The sequence below is a fragment of the Syngnathus typhle genome, linkage group LG1 (assembly GCF_033458585.1).
Source record: "Syngnathus typhle isolate RoL2023-S1 ecotype Sweden linkage group LG1, RoL_Styp_1.0, whole genome shotgun sequence".
NCBI classification, from domain to species: domain Eukaryota; kingdom Metazoa; phylum Chordata; class Actinopteri; order Syngnathiformes; family Syngnathidae; genus Syngnathus; species Syngnathus typhle.
This window is the reverse complement of record NC_083738.1, coordinates 7,301,368-7,326,658: the sequence shown is the minus strand read 5'-3', so window position 1 is coordinate 7,326,658 and position 25,291 is coordinate 7,301,368. Positions and strand designations below refer to the sequence as shown.

The 25,291-nt window shown below is 49.9% G+C and overlaps 11 non-coding genes across 11 annotated transcripts; all 11 read left to right on the top strand.

Annotated features, from left to right (window-relative positions):
• Positions 1-263: 263 nt before the first annotated feature.
• trnav-cac (transfer RNA valine (anticodon CAC)) lies at positions 264-336 on the top strand. The gene has a single exon. It is a non-coding gene; the product is annotated as a tRNA-Val (tRNA).
• Positions 337-4,494: 4,158 nt separating this feature from the next.
• On the top strand, positions 4,495-4,567 carry trnav-cac (transfer RNA valine (anticodon CAC)). Its single transcript has one exon. It is a non-coding gene; the product is annotated as a tRNA-Val (tRNA).
• A 2,759-nt stretch (positions 4,568-7,326) lies between these two features.
• On the top strand, positions 7,327-7,399 carry trnav-aac (transfer RNA valine (anticodon AAC)). The gene has a single exon. It is a non-coding gene; the product is annotated as a tRNA-Val (tRNA).
• A 215-nt stretch (positions 7,400-7,614) lies between these two features.
• On the top strand, positions 7,615-7,687 carry trnav-cac (transfer RNA valine (anticodon CAC)). Its single transcript has one exon. It is a non-coding gene; the product is annotated as a tRNA-Val (tRNA).
• Positions 7,688-11,845: 4,158 nt separating this feature from the next.
• Positions 11,846-11,918, top strand: trnav-cac (transfer RNA valine (anticodon CAC)). The gene has a single exon. It is a non-coding gene; the product is annotated as a tRNA-Val (tRNA).
• Positions 11,919-14,677: 2,759 nt separating this feature from the next.
• trnav-aac (transfer RNA valine (anticodon AAC)) lies at positions 14,678-14,750 on the top strand. The gene has a single exon. It is a non-coding gene; the product is annotated as a tRNA-Val (tRNA).
• Positions 14,751-14,965: 215 nt separating this feature from the next.
• Positions 14,966-15,038, top strand: trnav-cac (transfer RNA valine (anticodon CAC)). Its single transcript has one exon. It is a non-coding gene; the product is annotated as a tRNA-Val (tRNA).
• Positions 15,039-20,234: 5,196 nt separating this feature from the next.
• Positions 20,235-20,307, top strand: trnav-aac (transfer RNA valine (anticodon AAC)). The gene has a single exon. It is a non-coding gene; the product is annotated as a tRNA-Val (tRNA).
• A 981-nt stretch (positions 20,308-21,288) lies between these two features.
• trnav-cac (transfer RNA valine (anticodon CAC)) lies at positions 21,289-21,361 on the top strand. The gene has a single exon. It is a non-coding gene; the product is annotated as a tRNA-Val (tRNA).
• Positions 21,362-22,893: 1,532 nt separating this feature from the next.
• trnav-cac (transfer RNA valine (anticodon CAC)) lies at positions 22,894-22,966 on the top strand. Its single transcript has one exon. It is a non-coding gene; the product is annotated as a tRNA-Val (tRNA).
• Positions 22,967-25,154: 2,188 nt separating this feature from the next.
• trnad-guc (transfer RNA aspartic acid (anticodon GUC)) lies at positions 25,155-25,226 on the top strand. The gene has a single exon. It is a non-coding gene; the product is annotated as a tRNA-Asp (tRNA).
• Positions 25,227-25,291: the final 65 nt, after the last annotated feature.

The following is a 25,291-nucleotide window of genomic DNA, read 5'->3' as shown; positions in this document are numbered from 1 at the left end:
ACCTGTGTTTGCAGCAGAGTTATTACGTAACTGCAGTGGTTTTTGTGTGAAATCCACAAACCTTTTGTCAGCCACTTTTAAAAATCCGTCTCCGTCGCCAGTCCGTGATGCCACTTTTTGCAAGACGGCTCTGGTGCAACAGTCAAGCGAGTTTCCATAGTGTAGTGGTTATCACGTACGCCTCACAAGCGAAAGGTCCCCGCTTCAAAATTAGTCCGTGATGCAACTTTTTGCAAGACGGCTCTCGTGGAGCAGCCAGGCAAGTTTCCATAGTGTAGTGGTTATCACGTTCGCCTCACACGCGAAAGGTCCCCGGTTGGAAACCGGGTGGAAACAAGCCATGATAATCTTTTTGTCAGGCCCTTTGAAAAATTCTTCTCCGGGGCCAGTCCGTGATGCAAGTTTTTGTCTCTTGCGTACGTCCATGATGCCACTTTTTGCAAGACGGCTCCTATATAAAATAGTCAGGCCAGTTTCCATAGTCAAAGTCAAGTCACAGTCTGCTTTATTGTCAATCCCTTCATATGTCAAGACACAAAAAGAAACCGAAATTCCGTTTCCTCTATCCCACGGTGACGAGACATAGTACACGATAGACATACAAGTAGACGACACAAAATAAAAACAAGAAGGCATAAACAATAAATAATGAATAAATAATGAGTGATGAATAAATAATAAACAAATAACACAATAAATAAGAGGCGCAGAACTGAGCCAGTGTGCATACAGCAGACAGTAAGCATAGCGCAAAGTACAGGACGCTACGCAGAAAGGGGGAGAGAGTTCAGGATCCTAACAGCCTGGAGTATGAAGCTGTTGGTGAGCCTGGTGGTGCGGGAGCGCAGGCTCCTGTACCTCTTCCCAGAGGGCAGAAGCTCAAACAAAGAGTGAGCGGGGTGACTCACATCACTCACAATCGTGGTCGCCTTGCGGGTGACATGGGAGATGTAAATGTCTTTCAAGGACGGGAGTGAAGCACCAATAATCTTACCAGCCGTGTTCACTATGCGCTGCAGGGCCTTCAGGTTGTAGTCAGTGCAGCTGCCACCCCAAACAGCAATACAGCTGGAGAGGACGCTCTCAATGGTGCCACGGTAAAATGTAGTCAAGTCAAGTCAAGTTTATTTGTATAGCCCTAAATCACAAGCAGTCTCAAAGGGCTTCACATAGACAGAAATTGACAATTATTCTCAAAGCATCCCCTGATCTTAAGCTCCCAAAAGGGCAAGGAAAAACTTAAAAACCCCTACTAGGGGAAAATAAGAAACCTTGAGAAGGGACCACAGATGGAAGGATCCCCCTTTCAGGATCACCAGGTTGGAATGGATGCAGAGATGGCACAAATGATACAACATGAACATCAATGAAATAAAAAGTGGATGTCCATGTCAGAGCAGAGGGCTGCCGAAGGAGCCCTCAATTGTCCTGGCAGTGTCTACGAGGAGGTTGAGCTGCAGTTCCCCCATCCTGAATTAACCCACGAGAATCCAGATAGCCGCTGTCAGCATGGGTGCCACCTAACCACCTCCCCGGCCGGGGAGGGAGGGAGTGGAGAGGGAGAGAAAACAAACTCCACCCGAATCGGCCACTACAGGTAAGTAAAAGGCCATGTCATAGAAATGTGTCTTTAGACGTGTCTTAAATGTTTCTACTGAGGTAGCAGTTCTAATATCCATTGGTAGGGCATTCCAAAGCTCTGGAGCCCGAATAGAAAATGCTCTAGAGCCTGCAGACATTTTCTTGGCTCTCGGTGCCACTAAAAGGGTAGCGTTTTGCAAACGAAGGTTACGAGACGGAACATAAGGAACAACTAGGTCGACGAGATATGAAGGCGCTAAGCCATGCAGTGATTTATAGGTTAATAGAAGAACCTTGAAATCACATCTTAAATGGACCGGGAGCCAATGTAAGTTGGCTAGTATTGGGGTAATGTGATCAAATTTTCTTGTCCGAGAGAGCAGCCTTGCAGCAGCATTTTGTACTAACTGTAGACTTTTGATGCGGGACTTAGGAAGACCCGACAATAGTACATTACAGTAGTCCAGGCGCGACGTGACGAACGCATGAATAACCGGTCGAGAGGATCGGACGAATCTTTGCAATATTACGAAGAAAAAACGCAATTCTGGTTATATTCTTAATGTGCTTTTGAAAGGAGAGAGTTTGGTCAAATATTACCCCGAGATTAGTTACAGTATCGCTTTGAGTGATAGTACGGTTATCTATAGTTATAGCGGTTTCCTTGAATAAGTGTTGATAACGAGTTGGCCCAATTATCAACATCTCAGTTTTATCTGGGTTAAGACGAAGGAAGTTGAAAGACATCCATTGCTTGATCTCCGCAAGGCACGCCTCAAGATTACAACAATCCCGCGGATCTGTCATCGATAACGGCATATATAATTGGGTGTCATCCGCATAGCATTGAAAACTAATATTATATTTACGTATTATGTCGCCAAGCGGAATCATATAAATATTAAAAAGGATTGGTCCGAGAACCGATCCCTGTGGGACACCACACGTAACATTATAGAGCTCCGAGGACGCATTGCCATGGACCACTCGGTGCGTCCTGTTTGATAGATAGGAATGGAACCAGCCTAGTGCTGACCCTGAAATACCAACACAACTTTTAAGACGCCCTAATAAAATATCTAAGTCTACAGTGTCGAAGGCAGCACTAAGATCGAGTAGTAACAGTACAGACGAAGTGTTTGAATCCATAGCTATGAGGAGATCGTTAGTCACTTTAGCAAGTGCTGTCTCAGTGGAATGATTAGCTCTAAAACCAGACTGATTATTGGCGACCATGTAATCAATAAGCTGCTGCGCTACTAGTCATGACGGCCGGAGGAGCGCTCGCTCGCCTGAGTTTCCGCAGAAAGTACAGGCGGCGCTGGGCCTTCTTCGCCAGTGATGCGGTGTTGGTGGACCAGGAGAGATTCTCACTGATGTGCACCCCCAGGAACCGGGCGCTGCTCACTCTCTCCACCACAGCACCGTCGATGGTCAGCGGCAGGTGTTGGGTGTGACCCTTCCGGAAGGCAACAACAATCTCCTTGGTCTTGTCGACATTCAGCAGGAGGTTGTTATCCCTGCACCACATGGTCAGAAGGTCAACCTCCAACCTGTATCGAGTCTCGTCTCCCTTGGTGATGAGACCCACCAGAGTCGTGTCGTCAGCAAACTTCACTATGCGGTTGTCGCTGTAGGTTGCAGTGCAGTCATGCGTCAGGAGGGTGAAGAGCAGCGGACTGAGCACGCAGCCTTGGGGGGCCCCTGTGCTCAGCGTGATGCTGGCGGAGATTTTGTCGCCAACACGTACCACCTGTGGCCTCTGACAGAGGAAGTCCAGTGGCCAGTTGCAGAGGTAGGTACTGAGGCCCAGCTTGTCAAGTTTGCTGATGAGACGTTGTGGCACAATGGTGTTGAAGGAAGAACTGAAGTCCACAAACAGCAATCTCACATACGAGTCCCTTCTCTCCAGTTGGGTGAGGGCAGAGTGGAGGGCAGAGCAGATGGCATCCTCAGAGGACCGTTTGGCTCGGTACGCAAACTGGAAGGGGTCAATGTTTGGGGGGGAGAACGGATCAGATGTGGTCCATGACAAGCCGCTCAAAGCACTTCATGATGATGGGCGTAAGTGCCACGGGGCGATAGTCATTGAAGCAGGACGGAGCAGGTTTCTTCGGCACAGGTACGATCGTGGCAGCTTTGAAACACGACGGGACGATGGCCTGCTGCAGGGAAGTGTTAAAGATGTCCGTGAAGACACCCGTCAGCTCACCAGAGCAGTCCTTCAGCGCTCGGCCCGGCATGTTGTCAGGGCCCGCCGCCTTACGGATGTTGATAGCGGCAAGCGCCCCCTTCACGCTGGCGGCGGAGAGGCACAGGGGCAGCTCGTGTGAAGGGGGAGTGGCCTTCAGCGGGCAAGTGCTGTTCCGAGCGTCGAGCAAAGAAGCGGTGCTTGTGGCAGATAGCATGAAAAGTGTTCATGAAAAGTGTTTCTAAGAGAGGGCTGCAAAACTCTTTCAACACCGTGACATCAGTACACCAACGTTCATTAATGTAGAAAGAGAGACCACCTCCCTTTGATTTTCAAATTCAAGCGCATGTGAAAATGCTATATAAATAAAGATCATGTTGGCATGTCTATTAAAAACCAGAGGTAGGTAGGTAGCTGTCATTGAGCAGACGGACGTCGCCCTCACAGCTCTGCGGCGCGGGCTTGTAGATCGTGATTGTCTGAATGCCCTGCCAAAGGCTCCGTGCGTCCCTGCTGTCCTTGAAGTGGGCGGTAATTTTGCAAGAGAACGCCCTCTTTGCCTTTTTGATGCCCCGGGACAGGTCGGCCCTCGCAGTCCTCAAGCACGCCTCATCCCCCCTCTCTACAGGTGTTGTTGTAGTGGTTATCGCGACGGTCCCCGCTTCAAAATTAGTCCGTGATGCAACTTTTTGCAAGACGTCTCTCGTGGGGCAGCCAGGCAAGTTTCCATAGTGTAGTGGTTATCACGTTCGCCTCACACGCGAAAGGTCCCCGGTTCGAACCCGGGTGGAAACAAGCCATGATAATCTTTTTGTCAGGCCCTTTGAAAAATTCTTCTCCGGGGCCAGTCCGTGATGCAAGTTTTTGTCTCTTGCGTACGTCCATGATGCCACTTTTTGCAAGACGGCTCCTATATAAAATAGTCAGGCCAGTTTCCATAGTCAAAGTCAAGTCACAGTCTGCTTTATTGTCAATCCCTTCATATGTCAAGACACAAAAAGAAACCGAAATTCCGTTTCCTCTATCCCACGGTGACGAGACATAGTACACGATAGACATACAAGTAGACGACACAAAATAAAAACAAGAAGGCATAAACAATAAATAGTGAATAAATAATTAGTGATGAATAAATAATAAACAAATAACACAATAAATAAGAGGCGCAGAACTGAGCCAGTGTGCATACAGCAGACAGTAAGCATAGCGCAAAGTACAGGACGCTACGCAGAAAGGGGGAGAGAGTTCAGGATCCTAACAGCCTGGAGTATGAAGCTGTTGGTGAGCCTGGTGGTGCGGGAGCGCAGGCTCCTGTACCTCTTCCCAGAGGGCAGAAGCTCAAACAAAGAGTGAGCGGGGTGACTCACATCACTCACAATCGTGGTCGCCTTGCGGGTGAGATGGGAGATGTAAATGTCTTTCAAGGACGGGAGTGAAGCACCAATAATCTTACCAGCCGTGTTCACTATGCGCTGCAGGGCCTTCAGGTTGTAGTCAGTGCAGCTGCCACCCCAAACAGCAATACAGCTGGAGAGGACGCTCTCAATGGTGCCACGGTAAAATGTAGTCATGACGGCCGGAGGAGCGCTCGCTCGCCTGAGTTTCCGCAGAAAGTACAGGCGGCGCTGGGCCTTCTTCGCCAGTGATGCGGTGTTGGTGGACCAGGAGGGATTCTCACTGATGTGCAACCCCAGGAACCAGGCGCTGCTCACTCTCTCCACCACAGCAACGTCGATGGTCAGTGGCAGGTGTTGGGTGTGACCTTTCCGGAAGTCAACAACAATCTCCTTGGTCTTGTCGACATTCAGCAGGATGTTGTTTTCCCTGCACCACGTAGTCAGAAGGTCAACCTCCAACCTGTATTGAGTCTCGTCTCCCTTGGTGATGAGACCCACCAGAGTCGTGTCATCAGCAAACTTCACTATGCGGTTGTCGCTGTAGGTTGCAGTGCAGTCATGCGTCAGGAGGGTGAAGAGCAGCGGACTGAGCACGCAGTCTTGGGGGGCCCCTGTGCTCAGCTTGATGCTGGCGGAGATTTTGTCGCCAACACGTACCACCTGTGGCCTCTGACAGAGGAAGTCCAGTGGCCAGTTGCAGAGGTAGGTACTGGTGGGGGGGAGAACGGATCGGATGTGCTCCATGACAAGCCCCTCAAAGCACTTCATGATGATGGACGTAAGTGCCACGGGGCGATAGTCATTGAAGCAGGACGGAGTAGGTTTTTTGGGCACAGGTACGATGGTGGCAGCTTTGAAACACGACGGGACGATGGCCTGCTGCAGGGAAGTGTTAAAGAAGACACCCGTCAGCTCACCAGCGCAGTCCTTCAGCGCTCGACCCGGGATGTTGTCAGGGCCCGCCGCCTTACGGATGTTGATAGCGGCAAGCGCCCCCCTCACGCTGTCGGCGGAGAGGCACAGGGGCAGCTCGTGTGAAGGGGGAGTGGCCTTCAGCGGGCAAGTGCTCTTCCGAGCGTCGAAGCGAGCAAAGAAGCGGTTAAGGTCATTGAGCAGACGGACGTCGCCCTCACAGCTCTGCGGCGCGGGCTTGTAGATCGTGATTGTCTGAATGCCCTGCCAAAGGCTCCGTGCGTCCCTGCTGTCCTTGAAGTGGGCGGTAATTTTGCAAGAGAACGCCCTCTTTGCCTTTTTGATGCCCCGGGACAGGTCGGCCCTCGCAGTCCTCAAGCACGCCTCATCCCCCCTCTCTACAGGTGTTGTTGTAGTGGTTATCGCGCTCGCCTCACAGGTGAAAGGTCTCCAGTTCGAAACCAGACGGAAACAAGTCTTGATAGCTCTTTTGTCAGCGCATTTGACAAATTCGTCTCCAGGGCCAGTCCGTGATGCCACTTTTTGCAAGACGGCTCCCGCATCACAGTCAGACAAGTCTCCATAGCGTAGTGGTTATCAAGTTCGCCATACACACCAAAGGTCCCCGTTTCGAACCGGGTGGAAACAAGCGTCATGAACTTCTTCACACGTGTTCCGTGTTAGTATAGTGGACAGTATCTCCGCCTGTCACGCGGAAGACCGGGGTTCGATTCCCCGACGGGGAGTTACTTTGTTTATGTGAACTTAGGTATGCTGTCTACCAAAAGTGTGTTAACCTGTGTTTGCGGCAGAGTTATTACGTAACTGCAGTGGTTTTTGTGTGACAGTTTGTGTTAACTGCAGGCAGTGGAATTCCACCCTATTAACTAAATTATAAATGAATTAGTTTGCTCATTTGTTACTCCATATTCGCAACAGAAATGGTGCCTCATCGGAATTGAAGTGAACTATGATGTTGGTGGATTTCAAGTTTGGAGTTGTTGTGGCACATTGGTGTTGAATGCAGAACTGAAATCCACAAACTTTTTGTCAGCCACTTTTAAAAACTCGTCTCCGTCGCCAGTCCGTGATGCCACTTTTTGCAAGACGGCTCTAGTGCAACAGTCAAGCGAGTTTCTATAGTGTAGTGGTTATCACGTTCGCCTCACAAGCGATAGGTCCCCGCTTCAAAATTAGTCCGTGATGCAACCTTTTGCAAGACGGGTCGCTTGTGGCAGTCAGCATGTTTCCATAGTGTAGTGGTTATCACATTCGCCTAACACGCGAAAGGTCCCCGGCTCGAAACCGGGTGGAAACAGACCGCATCAATGTTTTTGTCAGCCCCTTTGAAAAACTATTCTCTGGCGCCAGTCCGTGATGCCACTTTTTGCAAGACGGCTCTGGTGCAACAGTCAAGCGAGTTTCCATAGTGTAGTTGTTATCACGTACGCCTCACAAGCGAAAGGTCCCAGCTTCAAAATTAGTCCGTGATGCAACTTTTTGCAAGACGGCTCTCGTGGGGCAGCCAGGCGAGTTTCCATAGTGTAGTGGTTATCACGTTCGCCTCACACGCGAAAGGTCCCCGGTTCGAAACCGGGTGGAAACAATCCATGATAATCTTTTTGTCAGGCCCTTTGAAAAATTCTTCTCCGGGGCCAGTCCGTGATGCAACTTTTTGTCTCTTGCGCACGTCCATGATGCCACTTTTTGCAAGACGGCTCCTATATAAAATAGTCAGCCCAGTTTCCATAGTCAAAGTCAAGTCACAGTCTGCTTTATTGTCAATCCCTTCATATGTCAAGACACAAAAAGAAACCGAAATTCCGTTTCCTCTATCCCACGGTGACGAGACATAGTACACGATAGACATACAAGTAGACGACATAAAATAAAAACAAGAAGGCACAAACAATAAATAATGAATAAATAATGAGTGATGAATAAATAATAAACAAATAACACAATAAATAAGAGGCGCAGAACTGAGCCAGTGTGCATACAGCAGACAGTAAGCATAGCGCAAAGTACAGGACGCTACGCAGAAAGGGGGAGAGAGTTCAGGATCCTAACAGCCTGGAGTATGAAGCTGTTGGTGAGCCTGGTGGTGCGGGAGCGCAGGCTCCTGTACCTCTTCCCAGAGGGCAAAAGCTCAAACAAAGAGTGAGCAGGGTGACTCACATCACTCACAATCGTGGTCGCCTTGCGGGTGACATGGGAGATGTAAATGTCTTTCAAGGAGGGGAGTGAAGCACCAATAATCTTACCAGCCGTGTTCACTATGCGCTGCAGGGCCTTCAGGTTGTAGTCAGTGCAGCTGCCACCCCAAACAGCAATACAGCTGGAGAGGACGCTCTCAATGGTGCCACGGTAAAATGTAGTCAAGTCAAGTCAAGTTTATTTGTATAGCCCTAAATCACAAGCAGTCTCAAAGGGCTTCACATAGACAGAAATTGACAATTATTCTCAAAGCATCCCCTGATCTTAAGCTCCCAAAAGGGCAAGGAAAAACTTAAAAACCCCTACTAGGGGAAAATAAGAAACCTTGAGAAGGGACCACAGATGGAAGGATCCCCCTTTCAGGATCACCAGGTTGGAATGGATGCAGAGATGGCACAAATGATACAACATGAACATCAATGAAATAAAAAGTGGATGTCCATGTCAGAGCAGAGGGCTGCCGAAGGAGCCCTCAATTGTCCTGGCAGTGTCTACGAGGAGGTTGAGCTGCAGTTCCCCCATCCTGAATTAACCCACGAGAATCCAGATAGCCGCTGTCAGCATGGGTGCCACCTAACCACCTCCCCGGCCGGGGAGGGAGGGAGTGGAGAGGGAGAGAAAACAAACTCCACCCGAATCGGCCACTACAGGTAAGTTAAAGGCCATGTCATAGAAATGTGTCTTTAGACGTGTCTTAAATGTTTCTACTGAGGTAGCAGTTCTAATATCCATTGGTAGGGCATTCCAAAGCTCTGGAGCCCGAATAGAAAATGCTCTAGAGCCTGCAGACATTTTCTTGGCTCTCGGTGCCACTAAAAGGGTAGCGTTTTGCGAACGAAGGTTACGAGACGGAACATAAGGAACAACTAGGTCGACGAGATATGAAGGCGCTAAGCCATGCAGTGATTTATAGGTTAATAGAAGAACCTTGAAATCACATCTTAAATGGACCGGGAGCCAATGTAAGTTGGCTAGTATTGGGGTAATGTGATCAAATTTTCTTGTCCGAGAGAGCAGCCTTGCAGCAGCATTTTGTACTAACTGTAGACTTTTGATGCGGGACTTAGGAAGACCCGACAATAGTACATTACAGTAGTCCAGGCGCGACGTGACGAACGCATGAATAACCGGTCGAGAGGATCGGACGAATCTTTGCAATATTACGAAGAAAAAACGCAATTCTGGTTATATTCTTAATGTGCTTTTGAAAGGAGAGAGTTTGGTCAAATATTACCCCGAGATTAGTTACAGTATCGCTTTGAGTGATAGTACGGTTATCTATAGTTATAGCGGTTTCCTTGAATAAGTGTTGATAACGAGTTGGCCCAATTATCAACATCTCAGTTTTATCTGGGTTAAGACGAAGGAAGTTGAAAGACATCCATTGCTTGATCTCCGCAAGGCACGCCTCAAGATTACAACAATCCCGCGGATCTGTCATCGATAACGGCATATATAATTGGGTGTCATCCGCATAGCATTGAAAACTAATATTATATTTGCGTATTATGTCGCCAAGCGGAATCATATAAATATTAAAAAGGATTGGTCCGAGAACCGATCCCTGTGGGACACCACACGTAACATTATAGAGCTCCGAGGACGCATTGCCATGGACCACTCGGTGCGTCCTGTTTGATAGATAGGAATGGAACCAGCCTAGTGCTGACCCTGAAATACCAACACAACTTTTAAGACGCCCTAATAAAATATCTAAGTCTACAGTGTCGAAGGCAGCACTAAGATCGAGTAGTAACAGTACAGACGAAGTGTTTGAATCCATAGCTATGAGGAGATCGTTAGTCACTTTAGCAAGTGCTGTCTCAGTGGAATGATTAGCTCTAAAACCAGACTGATTATTGGCGACCATGTAATCAATAAGCTGCTGCGCTACTAGTCATGACGGCCGGAGGAGCGCTCGCTCGCCTGAGTTTCCGCAGAAAGTACAGGCGGCGCTGGGCCTTCTTCGCCAGTGATGCGGTGTTGGTGGACCAGGAGAGATTCTCACTGATGTGCACCCCCAGGAACCGGGCGCTGCTCACTCTCTCCACCACAGCACCGTCGATGGTCAGCGGCAGGTGTTGGGTGTGACCCTTCCGGAAGGCAACAACAATCTCCTTGGTCTTGTCGACATTCAGCAGGAGGTTGTTATCCCTGCACCACATGGTCAGAAGGTCAACCTCCAACCTGTATCGAGTCTCGTCTCCCTTGGTGATGAGACCCACCAGAGTCGTGTCGTCAGCAAACTTCACTATGCGGTTGTCGCTGTAGGTTGCAGTGCAGTCATGCGTCAGGAGGGTGAAGAGCAGCGGACTGAGCACGCAGCCTTGGGGGGCCCCTGTGCTCAGCGTGATGCTGGCGGAGATTTTGTCGCCAACACGTACCACCTGTGGCCTCTGACAGAGGAAGTCCAGTGGCCAGTTGCAGAGGTAGGTACTGAGGCCCAGCTTGTCAAGTTTGCTGATGAGACGTTGTGGCACAATGGTGTTGAAGGAAGAACTGAAGTCCACAAACAGCAATCTCACATACGAGTCCCTTCTCTCCAGTTGGGTGAGGGCAGAGTGGAGGGCAGAGCAGATGGCATCCTCAGAGGACCGTTTGGCTCGGTACGCAAACTGGAAGGGGTCAATGTTTGGGGGGGAGAACGGATCAGATGTGGTCCATGACAAGCCGCTCAAAGCACTTCATGATGATGGGCGTAAGTGCCACGGGGCGATAGTCATTGAAGCAGGACGGAGCAGGTTTCTTCGGCACAGGTACGATCGTGGCAGCTTTGAAACACGACGGGACGATGGCCTGCTGCAGGGAAGTGTTAAAGATGTCCGTGAAGACACCCGTCAGCTCACCAGAGCAGTCCTTCAGCGCTCGGCCCGGCATGTTGTCAGGGCCCGCCGCCTTACGGATGTTGATAGCGGCAAGCGCCCCCTTCACGCTGGCGGCGGAGAGGCACAGGGGCAGCTCGTGTGAAGGGGGAGTGGCCTTCAGCGGGCAAGTGCTGTTCCGAGCGTCGAGCAAAGAAGCGGTGCTTGTGGCAGATAGCATGAAAAGTGTTCATGAAAAGTGTTTCTAAGAGAGGGCTGCAAAACTCTTTCAACACCGTGACATCAGTACACCAACGTTCATTAATGTAGAAAGAGAGACCACCTCCCTTTGATTTTCAAATTCAAGCGCATGTGAAAATGCTATATAAATAAAGATCATGTTGGCATGTCTATTAAAAACCAGAGGTAGGTAGGTAGCTGTCATTGAGCAGACGGACGTCGCCCTCACAGCTCTGCGGCGCGGGCTTGTAGATCGTGATTGTCTGAATGCCCTGCCAAAGGCTCCGTGCGTCCCTGCTGTCCTTGAAGTGGGCGGTAATTTTGCAAGAGAACGCCCTCTTTGCCTTTTTGATGCCCCGGGACAGGTCGGCCCTCGCAGTCCTCAAGCACGCCTCATCCCCCCTCTCTACAGGTGTTGTTGTAGTGGTTATCGCGACGGTCCCCGCTTCAAAATTAGTCCGTGATGCAACTTTTTGCAAGACGTCTCTCGTGGGGCAGCCAGGCAAGTTTCCATAGTGTAGTGGTTATCACGTTCGCCTCACACGCGAAAGGTCCCCGGTTCGAACCCGGGTGGAAACAAGCCATGATAATCTTTTTGTCAGGCCCTTTGAAAAATTCTTCTCCGGGGCCAGTCCGTGATGCAAGTTTTTGTCTCTTGCGTACGTCCATGATGCCACTTTTTGCAAGACGGCTCCTATATAAAATAGTCAGGCCAGTTTCCATAGTCAAAGTCAAGTCACAGTCTGCTTTATTGTCAATCCCTTCATATGTCAAGACACAAAAAGAAACCGAAATTCCGTTTCCTCTATCCCACGGTGACGAGACATAGTACACGATAGACATACAAGTAGACGACACAAAATAAAAACAAGAAGGCATAAACAATAAATAGTGAATAAATAATTAGTGATGAATAAATAATAAACAAATAACACAATAAATAAGAGGCGCAGAACTGAGCCAGTGTGCATACAGCAGACAGTAAGCATAGCGCAAAGTACAGGACGCTACGCAGAAAGGGGGAGAGAGTTCAGGATCCTAACAGCCTGGAGTATGAAGCTGTTGGTGAGCCTGGTGGTGCGGGAGCGCAGGCTCCTGTACCTCTTCCCAGAGGGCAGAAGCTCAAACAAAGAGTGAGCGGGGTGACTCACATCACTCACAATCGTGGTCGCCTTGCGGGTGAGATGGGAGATGTAAATGTCTTTCAAGGACGGGAGTGAAGCACCAATAATCTTACCAGCCGTGTTCACTATGCGCTGCAGGGCCTTCAGGTTGTAGTCAGTGCAGCTGCCACCCCAAACAGCAATACAGCTGGAGAGGACGCTCTCAATGGTGCCACGGTAAAATGTAGTCATGACGGCCGGAGGAGCGCTCGCTCGCCTGAGTTTCCGCAGAAAGTACAGGCGGCGCTGGGCCTTCTTCGCCAGTGATGCGGTGTTGGTGGACCAGGAGGGATTCTCACTGATGTGCAACCCCAGGAACCAGGCGCTGCTCACTCTCTCCACCACAGCAACGTCGATGGTCAGTGGCAGGTGTTGGGTGTGACCTTTCCGGAAGTCAACAACAATCTCCTTGGTCTTGTCGACATTCAGCAGGATGTTGTTTTCCCTGCACCACGTAGTCAGAAGGTCAACCTCCAACCTGTATTGAGTCTCGTCTCCCTTGGTGATGAGACCCACCAGAGTCGTGTCATCAGCAAACTTCACTATGCGGTTGTCGCTGTAGGTTGCAGTGCAGTCATGCGTCAGGAGGGTGAAGAGCAGCGGACTGAGCACGCAGTCTTGGGGGGCCCCTGTGCTCAGCTTGATGCTGGCGGAGATTTTGTCGCCAACACGTACCACCTGTGGCCTCTGACAGAGGAAGTCCAGTGGCCAGTTGCAGAGGTAGGTACTGGTGGGGGGGAGAACGGATCGGATGTGCTCCATGACAAGCCCCTCAAAGCACTTCATGATGATGGACGTAAGTGCCACGGGGCGATAGTCATTGAAGCAGGACGGAGTAGGTTTTTTGGGCACAGGTACGATGGTGGCAGCTTTGAAACACGACGGGACGATGGCCTGCTGCAGGGAAGTGTTAAAGAAGACACCCGTCAGCTCACCAGCGCAGTCCTTCAGCGCTCGACCCGGGATGTTGTCAGGGCCCGCCGCCTTACGGATGTTGATAGCGGCAAGCGCCCCCCTCACGCTGTCGGCGGAGAGGCACAGGGGCAGCTCGTGTGAAGGGGGAGTGGCCTTCAGCGGGCAAGTGCTCTTCCGAGCGTCGAAGCGAGCAAAGAAGCGGTTAAGGTCATTGAGCAGACGGACGTCGCCCTCACAGCTCTGCGGCGCGGGCTTGTAGATCGTGATTGTCTGAATGCCCTGCCAAAGGCTCCGTGCGTCCCTGCTGTCCTTGAAGTGGGCGGTAATTTTGCAAGAGAACGCCCTCTTTGCCTTTTTGATGCCCCGGGACAGGTCGGCCCTCGCAGTCCTCAAGCACGCCTCATCCCCCCTCTCTACAGGTGTTGTTGTAGTGGTTATCGCGCTCGCCTCACAGGTGAAAGGTCTCCAGTTCGAAACCAGACGGAAACAAGTCTTGATAGCTCTTTTGTCAGCGCATTTGACAAATTCGTCTCCAGGGCCAGTCCGTGATGCCACTTTTTGCAAGACGGCTCCCGCATCACAGTCAGACAAGTCTCCATAGCGTAGTGGTTATCAAGTTCGCCATACACACCAAAGGTCCCCGTTTCGAACCGGGTGGAAACAAGCGTCATGAACTTCTTCACACGTGTTCCGTGTTAGTATAGTGGACAGTATCTCCGCCTGTCACGCGGAAGACCGGGGTTCGATTCCCCGACGGGGAGTTACTTTGTTTATGTGAACTTAGGTATGCTGTCTACCAAAAGTGTGTTAACCTGTGTTTGCGGCAGAGTTATTACGTAACTGCAGTGGTTTTTGTGTGACAGTTTGTGTTAACTGCAGGCAGTGGAATTCCACCCTATTAACTAAATTATAAATGAATTAGTTTGCTCATTTGTTACTCCATATTCGCAACAGAAATGGTGCCTCATCGGAATTGAAGTGAACTATGATGTTGGTGGATTTCAAGTTTGGAGTTGTTGTGGCACATTGGTGTTGAATGCAGAACTGAAATCCACAAACTTTTTGTCAGCCACTTTTAAAAACTCGTCTCCGTCGCCAGTCCGTGATGCCACTTTTTGCAAGACGGCTCTAGTGCAACAGTCAAGCGAGTTTCTATAGTGTAGTGGTTATCACGTTCGCCTCACAAGCGATAGGTCCCCGCTTCAAAATTAGTCCGTGATGCAACCTTTTGCAAGACGGGTCGCTTGTGGCAGTCAGCATGTTTCCATAGTGTAGTGGTTATCACATTCGCCTAACACGCGAAAGGTCCCCGGCTCGAAACCGGGTGGAAACAGACCGCATCAATGTTTTTGTCAGCCCCTTTGAAAAACTATTCTCTGGCGCCAGTCCGTGATGCCACTTTTTGCAAGACGGCTCTGGTGCAACAGTCAAGCGAGTTTCCATAGTGTAGTTGTTATCACGTACGCCTCACAAGCGAAAGGTCCCAGCTTCAAAATTAGTCCGTGATGCAACTTTTTGCAAGACGGCTCTCGTGGGGCAGCCAGGCGAGTTTCCATAGTGTAGTGGTTATCACGTTCGCCTCACACGCGAAAGGTCCCCGGTTCGAAACCGGGTGGAAACAATCCATGATAATCTTTTTGTCAGGCCCTTTGAAAAATTCTTCTCCGGGGCCAGTCCGTGATGCAACTTTTTGTCTCTTGCGCACGTCCATGATGCCACTTTTTGCAAGACGGCTCCTATATAAAATAGTCAGCCCAGTTTCCATAGTCAAAGTCAAGTCACAGTCTGCTTTATTGTCAATCCCTTCATATGTCAAGACACAAAAAGAAACCGAAATTCCGTTTCCTCTATCCCACGGTGACGAGACATAGTACACGATAGACATACAAGTAGACGACATAAAATAAAAACAAGAAGGCACAAACAATAAATAATGAATAAATAATGAGTGATGAATAAATAATAAACAAATAACACAATAAATAAGAGGCGCAGAACTGAGCCAGTGTGCATACAGCAGACAGTAAGCATAGCGCAAAGTACAGGACGCTACGCAGAAAGGGGGAGAGAGTTCAGGATCCTAACAGCCTGGAGTATGAAGCTGTTGGTGAGCCTGGTGGTGCGGGAGCGCAGGCTCCTGTACCTCTTCCCAGAGGGCAAAAGCTCAAACAAAGAGTGAGCAGGGTGACTCACATCACTCACAATCGTGGTCGCCTTGCGGGTGACATGGGAGATGTAAATGTCTTTCAAGGAGGGGAGTGAAGCACCAATAATCTTACCAGCCGTGTTCACTATGCGCTGCAGGGCCTTCAGGTTGTAGTCAGTGCAGCTGCCACCCCAAACAGCAATACAGCTGGAGAGGACGCTCTCAATGGTGCCACGGTAAAATGTAGTCAAGTCAAGTCAAGTTTATTTGTATAGCCCTAAATCACAAGCAGTCTCAAAGGGCTTCACATAGACAGAAATTGACAATTATTCTCAAAGCATCCCCTGATCTTAAGCTCCCAAAAGGGCAAGGAAAAACTTAAAAACCCCTACTAGGGGAAAATAAGAAACCTTGAGAAGGGACCACAGATGGAAGGATCCCCCTTTCAGGATCACCAGGTTGGAATGGATGCAGAGATGGCACAAATGATACAACATGAACATCAATGAAATAAAAAGTGGATGTCCATGTCAGAGCAGAGGGCTGCCGAAGGAGCCCTCAATTGTCCTGGCAGTGTCTACGAGGAGGTTGAGCTGCAGTTCCCCCATCCTGAATTAACCCACGAGAATCCAGATAGCCGCTGTCAGCATGGGTGCCACCTAACCACCTCCCCGGCCGGGGAGGGAGGGAGTGGAGAGGGAGAGAAAACAAACTCCACCCGAATCGGCCACTACAGGTAAGTTAAAGGCCATGTCATAGAAATGTGTCTTTAGACGTGTCTTAAATGTTTCTACTGAGGTAGCAGTTCTAATATCCATTGGTAGGGCATTCCAAAGCTCTGGAGCCCGAATAGAAAATGCTCTAGAGCCTGCAGACATTTTCTTGGCTCTCGGTGCCACTAAAAGGGTAGCGTTTTGCGAACGAAGGTTACGAGACGGAACATAAGGAACAACTAGGTCGACGAGATATGAAGGCGCTAAGCCATGCAGTGATTTATAGGTTAATAGAAGAACCTTGAAATCACATCTTAAATGGACCGGGAGCCAATGTAAGTTGGCTAGTATTGGGGTAATGTGATCAAATTTTCTTGTCCGAGAGAGCAGCCTTGCAGCAGCATTTTGTACTAACTGTAGACTTTTGATGCGGGACTTAGGAAGACCCGACAATAGTACATTACAGTAGTCCAGGCGCGACGTGACGAACGCATGAATAACCGGTCGAGAGGATCGGACGAATCTTTGCAATATTACGAAGAAAAAACGCAATTCTGGTTATATTCTTAATGTGCTTTTGAAAGGAGAGAGTTTGGTCAAATATTACCCCGAGATTAGTTACAGTATCGCTTTGAGTGATAGTACGGTTATCTATAGTTATAGCGGTTTCCTTGAATAAGTGTTGATAACGAGTTGGCCCAATTATCAACATCTCAGTTTTATCTGGGTTAAGACGAAGGAAGTTGAAAGACATCCATTGCTTGATCTCCGCAAGGCACGCCTCAAGATTACAACAATCCCGCGGATCTGTCATCGATAACGGCATATATAATTGGGTGTCATCCGCATAGCATTGAAAACTAATATTATATTTGCGTATTATGTCGCCAAGCGGAATCATATAAATATTAAAAAGGATTGGTCCGAGAACCGATCCCTGTGGGACACCACACGTAACATTATAGAGCTCCGAGGACGCATTGCCATGGACCACTCGGTGCGTCCTGTTTGATAGATAGGAATGGAACCAGCCTAGTGCTGACCCTGAAATACCACAACTTTTAAGACGCCCTAATAAAATATCTAAGTCTACAGTGTCGAAGGCAGCACTAAGATCGAGTAGTAACAGTACAGACGAAGTGTTTGAATCCATAGCTATGAGGAGATCGTTAGTCACTTTAGCAAGTGCTGTCTCAGTGGAATGATTAGCTCTAAAACCAGACTGATTATTGGCGACCATGTAATCAATAAGCTGCTGCGCTACTAGTCATGACGGCCGGAGGAGCGCTCGCTCGCCTGAGTTTCCGCAGAAAGTACAGGCGGCGCTGGGCCTTCTTCGCCAGTGATGCGGTGTTGGTGGACCAGGAGAGATTCTCACTGATGTGCACCCCCAGGAACCGGGCGCTGCTCACTCTCTCCACCACAGCACCGTCGATGGTCAGCGGCAGGTGTTGGGTGTGACCCTTCCGGAAGGCAACAACAATCTCCTTGGTCTTGTCGACATTCAGCAGGAGGTTGTTATCCCTGCACCACATGGTCAGAAGGTCAACCTCCAACCTGTATTGAGTCTCGTCTCCCTTGGTGATGAGACCCACCAGAGTCGTGTCGTCAGCAAACTTCACTATGCGGTTGTCGCTGTAGGTTGCAGTGCAGTCATGCGTCAGGAGGGTGAAGAGCAGCGGACTGAGCACGCAGCCTTGGGGGGCCCCTGTGCTCAGCGTGATGCTGGCGGAGATTTTGTCGCCAACACGTACCACCTGTGGCCTCTGACAGAGGAAGTCCAGTGGCCAGTTGCAGAGGTAGGTACTGAGGCCCAGCTTGTCAAGTTTGCTGATGAGACGTTGTGGCACAATGGTGTTGAAGGAAGAACTGAAGTCCACAAACAGCAATCTCACATACGAGTCCCTTCTCTCCAGTTGGGTGAGGGCAGAGTGGAGGGCAGAGCAGATGGCATCCTCAGAGGACCGTTTGGCTCGGTACGCAAACTGGAAGGGGTCAATGTTTGAGGGGGAGAACGGATCAGATGTGGTCCATGACAAGCCGCTCAAAGCACTTCATGATGATGGGCGTAAGTGCCACGGGGCGATAGTCATTGAAGCAGGACGGAGCAGGTTTCTTCGGCACAGGTACGATCGTGGCAGCTTTGAAACACGACGGGACGATGGCCTGCTGCAGGGAAGTGTTAAAGATGTCCGTGAAGACACCCGTCAGCTCACCAGAGCAGTCCTTCAGCGCTCGGCCCGGCATGTTGTCAGGGCCCGCCGCCTTACGGATGTTGATAGCGGCAAGCGCCCCCCTCACGCTGGCGGCGGAGAGGCACAGGGGCAGCTCGTGTGAAGGGGGAGTGGCCTTCAGCGGGCAAGTGCTGTTCCGAGCGTCGAGCAAAGAAGCGGTGCTTGTGGCAGATAGCATGAAAAGTGTTCATGAAAAGTGTTTCTAAGAGAGGGCTGCAAAACTCTTTCAACACCGTGACATCAGTACACCAACGTTCATTAATGTAGAAACAGAGACCACCTCCCTTTGATTTTCAAATTCAAGCGCATGTGAAAATGCTATATAAATAAAGATCATGTTGGCATGTCTATTAAAAACCAGAGGTAGGTAGGTAGCTGTCATTGAGCAGACGGACGTCGCCCTCACAGCTCTGCGGCGCGGGCTTGTAGATCGTGATTGTCTGAATGCCCTGCCAAAGGCTCCGTGCGTCCCTGCTGTCCTTGAAGTGGGCGGTAATTTTGCAAGAGAACGCCCTCTTTGCCTTTTTGATGCCCCGGGACAGGTCGGCCCTCGCAGTCCTCAAGCACGCCTCATCCCCCCTCTCTACAGGTGTTGTTGTAGTGGTTATCGCGCTCGCCTCACAGGTGAAAGGTCTCCAGTTAGAAACCAGACGGAACCAAGTCATACTAGCTCTTTTGTCAGCGCATTTGACAAATTCGTCTCCAGGGCCAGTCCATGATGCCACTTTTTGCAAGACGGCTCCCGCATCACAGTCAGACAAGTCTCCATAGCGTAGTGGTTATCAAGTTCGCCATACACACCAAAGGTCCCCGTTTCGAACCGGGTGGAAACAAGTGTCATGAACTTCCTCGTTAGTATAGTGGACAGTATCTCCGCCTGTCACGCGGAAGACCGGGGGTTCGATTCCCCGACGGGGAGTTACTTTGTTTATGTCAGTGCTTCTCAAATAGTGGGGCGCGCCCCCCTTGGGGGGCGCGGTGCTATTCCTGGGGGGGCGCGTGTGACCCTGGGGAACAGGCTTTTTTTCTGGCAGTACTAGAATAAAGTGTAATTACGCGTTTGCTACAGCAGGAGGCAGTGGCGCTCTCATTGTTACTTCTGTCACGTTTGCGACAGTGCAACATTTTACGACTTACAAGACAAGTTAGGATAGTCACGGTGGGGAGGGGGGGCGCGAATAGATTTCTTCTTGCTAGGGGGGGGCGTAACAGAAAATAATTGAGAAGCACTGGTTTATGTGAACTTAGGTATGCTGTCTACCAAAAGTGTGTTAACCTGTGTTTGCGGCAGAGTTATTACGTAACTGCAGTGGTTTTTGTGTGACAGTTTGTGTTAACTGCAGGCAGTGGAATTCCACCCTATTAACTAAATTATAAATGAATCAGTTTGCTCATTTGTTACTCCATATTCGCAACAGAAATGGTGCCTCATCGGAATTGAAGTGAACTATGATGTTTGTGGATTTCAAGTTTGGAGTTGTTGTGGCACATTGGTGTTGAATGCAGAACTGAAATCCACAAACTTTTTGTCAGCCACTTTTAAAAACCCGTCTCCGTCGCCAGTCCGTGATGCCACTTTTTGCAAGACGGCTCTGGTGCAACAGTCAAGCGAGTTTCTATAGTGTAGTGGTTATCACGTTCGCCTCACAAGCGATTGGTCCCCGCTTCAAAATGAGTCCGTGATGCAACTTTTTGCAAGACGGGTCGCTTGTGGCAGACAGCAGGTTTCCATAGTGTAGTGGTTATCACATTCGCCTAACACGCGAAAGGTCCCCGGCTCGAAACCGGGTGGAAACAGACCGCATCAATGTTTTTGTCAGCCCCTTTGAAAAACTATTCTCTGGCGCCAGTCCGTGATGACACTTTTTGCAAGACGGCTCCCGCTTCACAGCCAGACAAGTTTCCATAATGTAGTGAATGTAGTACCCATAATGTAGCTTGAACAGGTCGTGGTCGCCGCTCCTGTAGGCCTCCTCCTTGACTTTGTGCAGCCTCCTGAGGTTCGGTGTAAACCAAGGTTTGTCGTTGTTGTACGTGCAGAAGGTCTTAGTCTGCACACACAATCCTCACAAAAACTTATGTATGATGTGACAGTGTCAGTGAGTTCATGCAAGTCTGAAGTTGCAGCCTCGAAAACTCCCCAATCGGTGCAGTCAAAGCAGGCTTGGAGGTCCTGCCTTGACTCCACTGTCCATTTCCTCACAGTCCTCACCACAGGCTTAGAAATTTTTAGTTTCTGCCTGTAGGCCGGGATCAGATGAACTAGACAGTGGTCCGAGAGTCCTAAAGCTGCACGAGCCACAGAGTGGTATGCATCCTTGATCACGGTGTAGCAGTGGTCCAGAGTCTGTGCCCCTCTGGTGGGACACGTTACATGCTGTCTGTATCTGGGGAGTTTGTAACGTATAGTGGACAGTACCTCCGCCTGTCACGCGGAAGACCGGGGTTCGATTCCCCGACGGGGAGTTACTTTGTTTATGTGAACTTAGGTATGCTGTCTTCCAAAAGTGTGTTGACCTGTGTTTGCAGCAGAGTTATTACGTAACTGCAGTGGTTTTTGTGTGAAATCCACAAACCTTTTGTCAGCCACTTTTAAAAATCCGTCTCCGTCGCCAGTCCGTGATGCCACTTTTTGCAAGACGGCTCTGGTGCAACAGTCAAGCGAGTTTCCATAGTGTAGTGGTTATCACGTACGCCTCACAAGCGAAAGGTCCCCGCTTCAAAATTAGTCCGTGATGCAACTTTTTGCAAGACGGCTCTCGTGGGGCAGCCAGGCAAGTTTCCATAGTGTAGTGGTTATCACATTCGCCTCACACGCGAAAGGTCCCCGGTTCGAAACCGGGTGGAAACAAGCCATGATAATCTTTTTGTCAGGCCCTTTGAAAAATTCTTTGTGTGCGAGGTTCACCCTGTTAAGATCACCCAGAACAATAATTAGTGAATTTGGTAGAAGTTTCTGTTACCTGGTCAGCCAGCATCTGCGTGGCTTCACTCGCACGTACGTGTGGTGGAATGTAAACAGCCGCCATGACGATTGAGGAGAACTCCCGTGGTGAATAGAACGGCCGGCAGTTCATGAAAAGTGTTTCTAAGAGAGGGCTGCAAAACTCTTTCAACACCGTGACATCAGTACACCAACGTTCATTAATGTAGAAACAGAGACCACCTCCCTTTGATTTTCCGGAGAACTCCGCGCTGCGATCTGCACGAGTTAGCCTAAACCCCGCTAGCTCCACGGCGTGTTGGGGGGTTCGTTCGCAGAGCCACGTTTCAACGAAGCACAGCGCGGCCGATCTGCTGAAGTCCGTGTTCCTTGAAGTGAGGAGCAGCAGTTCGTCCATCTTGTTCGCCAGGGAGCGGACATTCGCCAGATGAATTGACGGTAGGGCAGAACGGAACCCTCTCTGCCTCAGCTTTACGAGTGCTCTGGCTCGTTTTCCGCGCCGCCGTCGCACTAGCTTGTATAGCACCGCTGCTCCGGCTAGAATCTCCGACAAACAGTCTGAATCAGAGAGAACAGGAGAGAAAATACCAGAAGAAGACTGTCCAATGTTTAACAGCGCTTCTCTGGTAAAAGTGATCCGGGATGGACAGCAGAGGACACAGAAAACACACAAAATAAGACAAAGAAACAGAGAGCGACTCACCGTGGCTGCCATCCGCGGCGCCATCATACTACTACTACTACTACTACTACTACTGGAAAACAGGGACAAATGTTTGCAATCCAACAGAGTTATACACATTGAATTTCCAACTACACAATTAGTTACCTATAATAATTCAATTTAATTAAAGCCACAGTGGCAATATCTTGCTGATCGATTGTCCTTTCATGCTTCTGGTTATCAAATTCAAGCGCGTGTGAAAATGCTATATAAATAAAGATCATGATGGCATATCTATTAAAAACAAACATCTTAATCAGTGGTTCTTAACCTACCACTATGCGGCCGGTTCTAGTGACAAGTCACAAAAGACCCTAACCTATACAAGCGTTTCTCGTTAGTATAGTGGACAGTATCTCCGCCTGTCACGCGGAAGACCGGGGTTCGATTCCCCGACGGGGAGTTACTTTGTTTATGTGAACTTAGGTATGCTGTCTACCAAAAGTGTGTTGACCTGTGTTTGCAGCAGAGTTATTACGTAACTGCAGTGGTTTTTGTGTGAAATCCACAAACCTTTTGTCAGCCACTTTTAAAAATCCGTCTCCGTCGCCAGTCCGTGATGCCACTTTTTGCAAGACGGCTCTGGTGCAACAGTCAAGCGAGTTTCCATAGTGTAGTGGTTATCACGTACGCCTCACAAGCGAAAGGTCCCCGCTTCAAAATTAGTCCGTGATGCAACTTATTGCAAGACGTCTCTCGTGGGGCAGCCAGGTAAGTTTCCATAGTGTAGTGGTTATCACGTTCGCCTCACACGCGAAAGGTCCCCGGTTCGAAACCGGGTGGAAACAAGCCATGATAATCTTTTTGTCAGGCCCTTTGAAAAATTCTTCTCCGGGGCCAGTCCGTGATGCAACTTTTTGTCTCTTGCGCACGTCCATGATGCCACTTTTTGCAAGACGGCGCCTATATAAAATAGTCAGGCCAGTTTCCATAGTCAAAGTCAAGTCACAGTCTGCTTTATTGTCAATCCCTTCATATGTCAGGACACAAAAAGAAACCGAAATTCCGTTTCCTCTATCCCACGGTGACGAGACATAGTACACGATAGACATACAAGTAGACGACACAAAATAAAAACAAGAAGGCACAAACAATAAATAATGAATAAATAATGAGTGATGAATAAATAATAAACAAATAACACAATAAATAAGAGGCGCAGAACTGAGCCAGTGTGCATACAGCAGACAGTAAGCATAGCGCAAAGTACAGGACGCTACGCAGAAAGGGGGAGAGAGTTCAGGATCCTAACAGCCTGGAGTATGAAGCTGTTGGTGAGCCTAGTGGTGCGGGAGCGCAGGCTCCTGTACCTCTTCCCAGAGGGTAGAAGCTCAAACAAAGAGTGAGCGGGGTGACTCACATCACTCACAATCGTGGTCGCCTTGCGGGTGAGATGGGAGATGTAAATGTCTTTCAAGGACGGGAGTGAAGCACCAATAATCTTACCAGCCGTGTTCACTATGCGCTGCAGGGCCTTCAGGTTGTAGTCAGTGCAGCTGCCACCCCAAACAGCAATACAGCTGGAGAGGACGCTCTCAATGGTGCCACGGTAAAATGTAGTCATGACGGCCGGAGGAGCGCTCGCTCGCCTGAGTTTCCGCAGACAGTACAGGCGGCGCTGGGCCTTCTTCGCCAGTGATGCGGTGTTGGTGGACCAGGAGGGATTCTCACTGATGTGCACCCCCAGGAACCGGGCGTTGCTCACTGTCTCCACCACAGCAACGTCGATGGTCAGTGGCAGGTGTTGGGTGTGACCCTTCCGGAAGTCAACAACAATCTCCTTGGTCTTGTCGACATTCAGCAGGATGTTGTTTTCCCTGCACCACGTAGTCAGAAGGTCAACCTCCAACCTGTATTGAGTCTCGTCTCCCTTGGTGATGAGACCCACCAGAGTCGTGTCATCAGCAAACTTCACTATGCGGTTGTCGCTGTAGGTTGCAGTGCAGTCATGCGTCAGGAGGGTGAAGAGCAGCGGACTGAGCACGCAGCCTTGGGGGGCCCCTGTGCTCAGCGTGATGCTGGCGGAGATTTTGTCGCCAACACGTACCACCTGTGGCCTCTGACAGAGGAAGTCCAGTGGCCAGTTGCAGAGGTAGGAACTGGTGGGGGGGAGAACGGATCGGATGTGCTCCATGACAAGCCGCTCAAAGCACTTCATGATGATGGGCGTAAGTGCCACGGGGCGATAGTCATTGAAGCAGGACGGAGCAGGTTTCTTGGGCACAGGTACGATGGTGGCAGCTTTGAAACACGACGGGACGATGGCCTGCTGCAGGGAAGTGTTAAAGAAGACACCCGTCAGCTCACCAGCGCAGTCCTTCAGCGCTCGACCCGGGATGTTGTCAGGGCCCGCCGCCTTACGGATGTTGATAGCGGCAAGCGCCCCCCTCACGCTGTCGGCGGAGAGGCACAGGGGCAGCTCGTGTGAAGGGGGAGTGGCCTTCAGCGGGCAAGTGCTGTTCCGAGCGTCGAAGCGAGCAAAGAAGCGGTTAAGGTCATTGAGCAGACGGACGTCGCCCTCACAGCTCTGCGGCGCGGGCTTGTAGATCGTGATTGTCTGAATGCCCTGCCAAAGGCTCCGTGCGTCCCTGCTGTCCTTGAAGTGGGCGGTAATTTTGCAAGAGAACGCCCTCTTTGCCTTTTTGATGCCCCGGGACAGGTCGGCCCTCGCAGTCCTCAAGCACGCCTCATCCCCCCTCTCTACAGGTGTTGTTGTAGTGGTTATCGCGCTCGCCTCACAGGTGAAAGGTCTCCAGTTCGAAACCAGACGGAAACAAGTCTTGATAGCTCTTTTGTCAGCGCATTTGACAAATTCGTCTCCAGGGCCAGTCCGTGATGCCACTTTTTGCAAGACGGCTCCCGCATCACAGTCAGACAAGTCTCCATAGCGTAGTGGTTATCAAGTTCGCCATACACACCAAAGGTCCCCGTTTCGAACCGGGTGGAAACAAGCGTCATGAACTTCTTCACACGTGTTCCTCGTTAGTATAGTGGACAGTATCTCCGCCTGTCACGCGGAAGACCGGGGTTCGATTCCCCGACGGGGAGTTACTTTGTTTATGTGAACTTAGGTATGCTGTCTACCAAAAGTGTGTTAACCTGTGTTTGCGGCA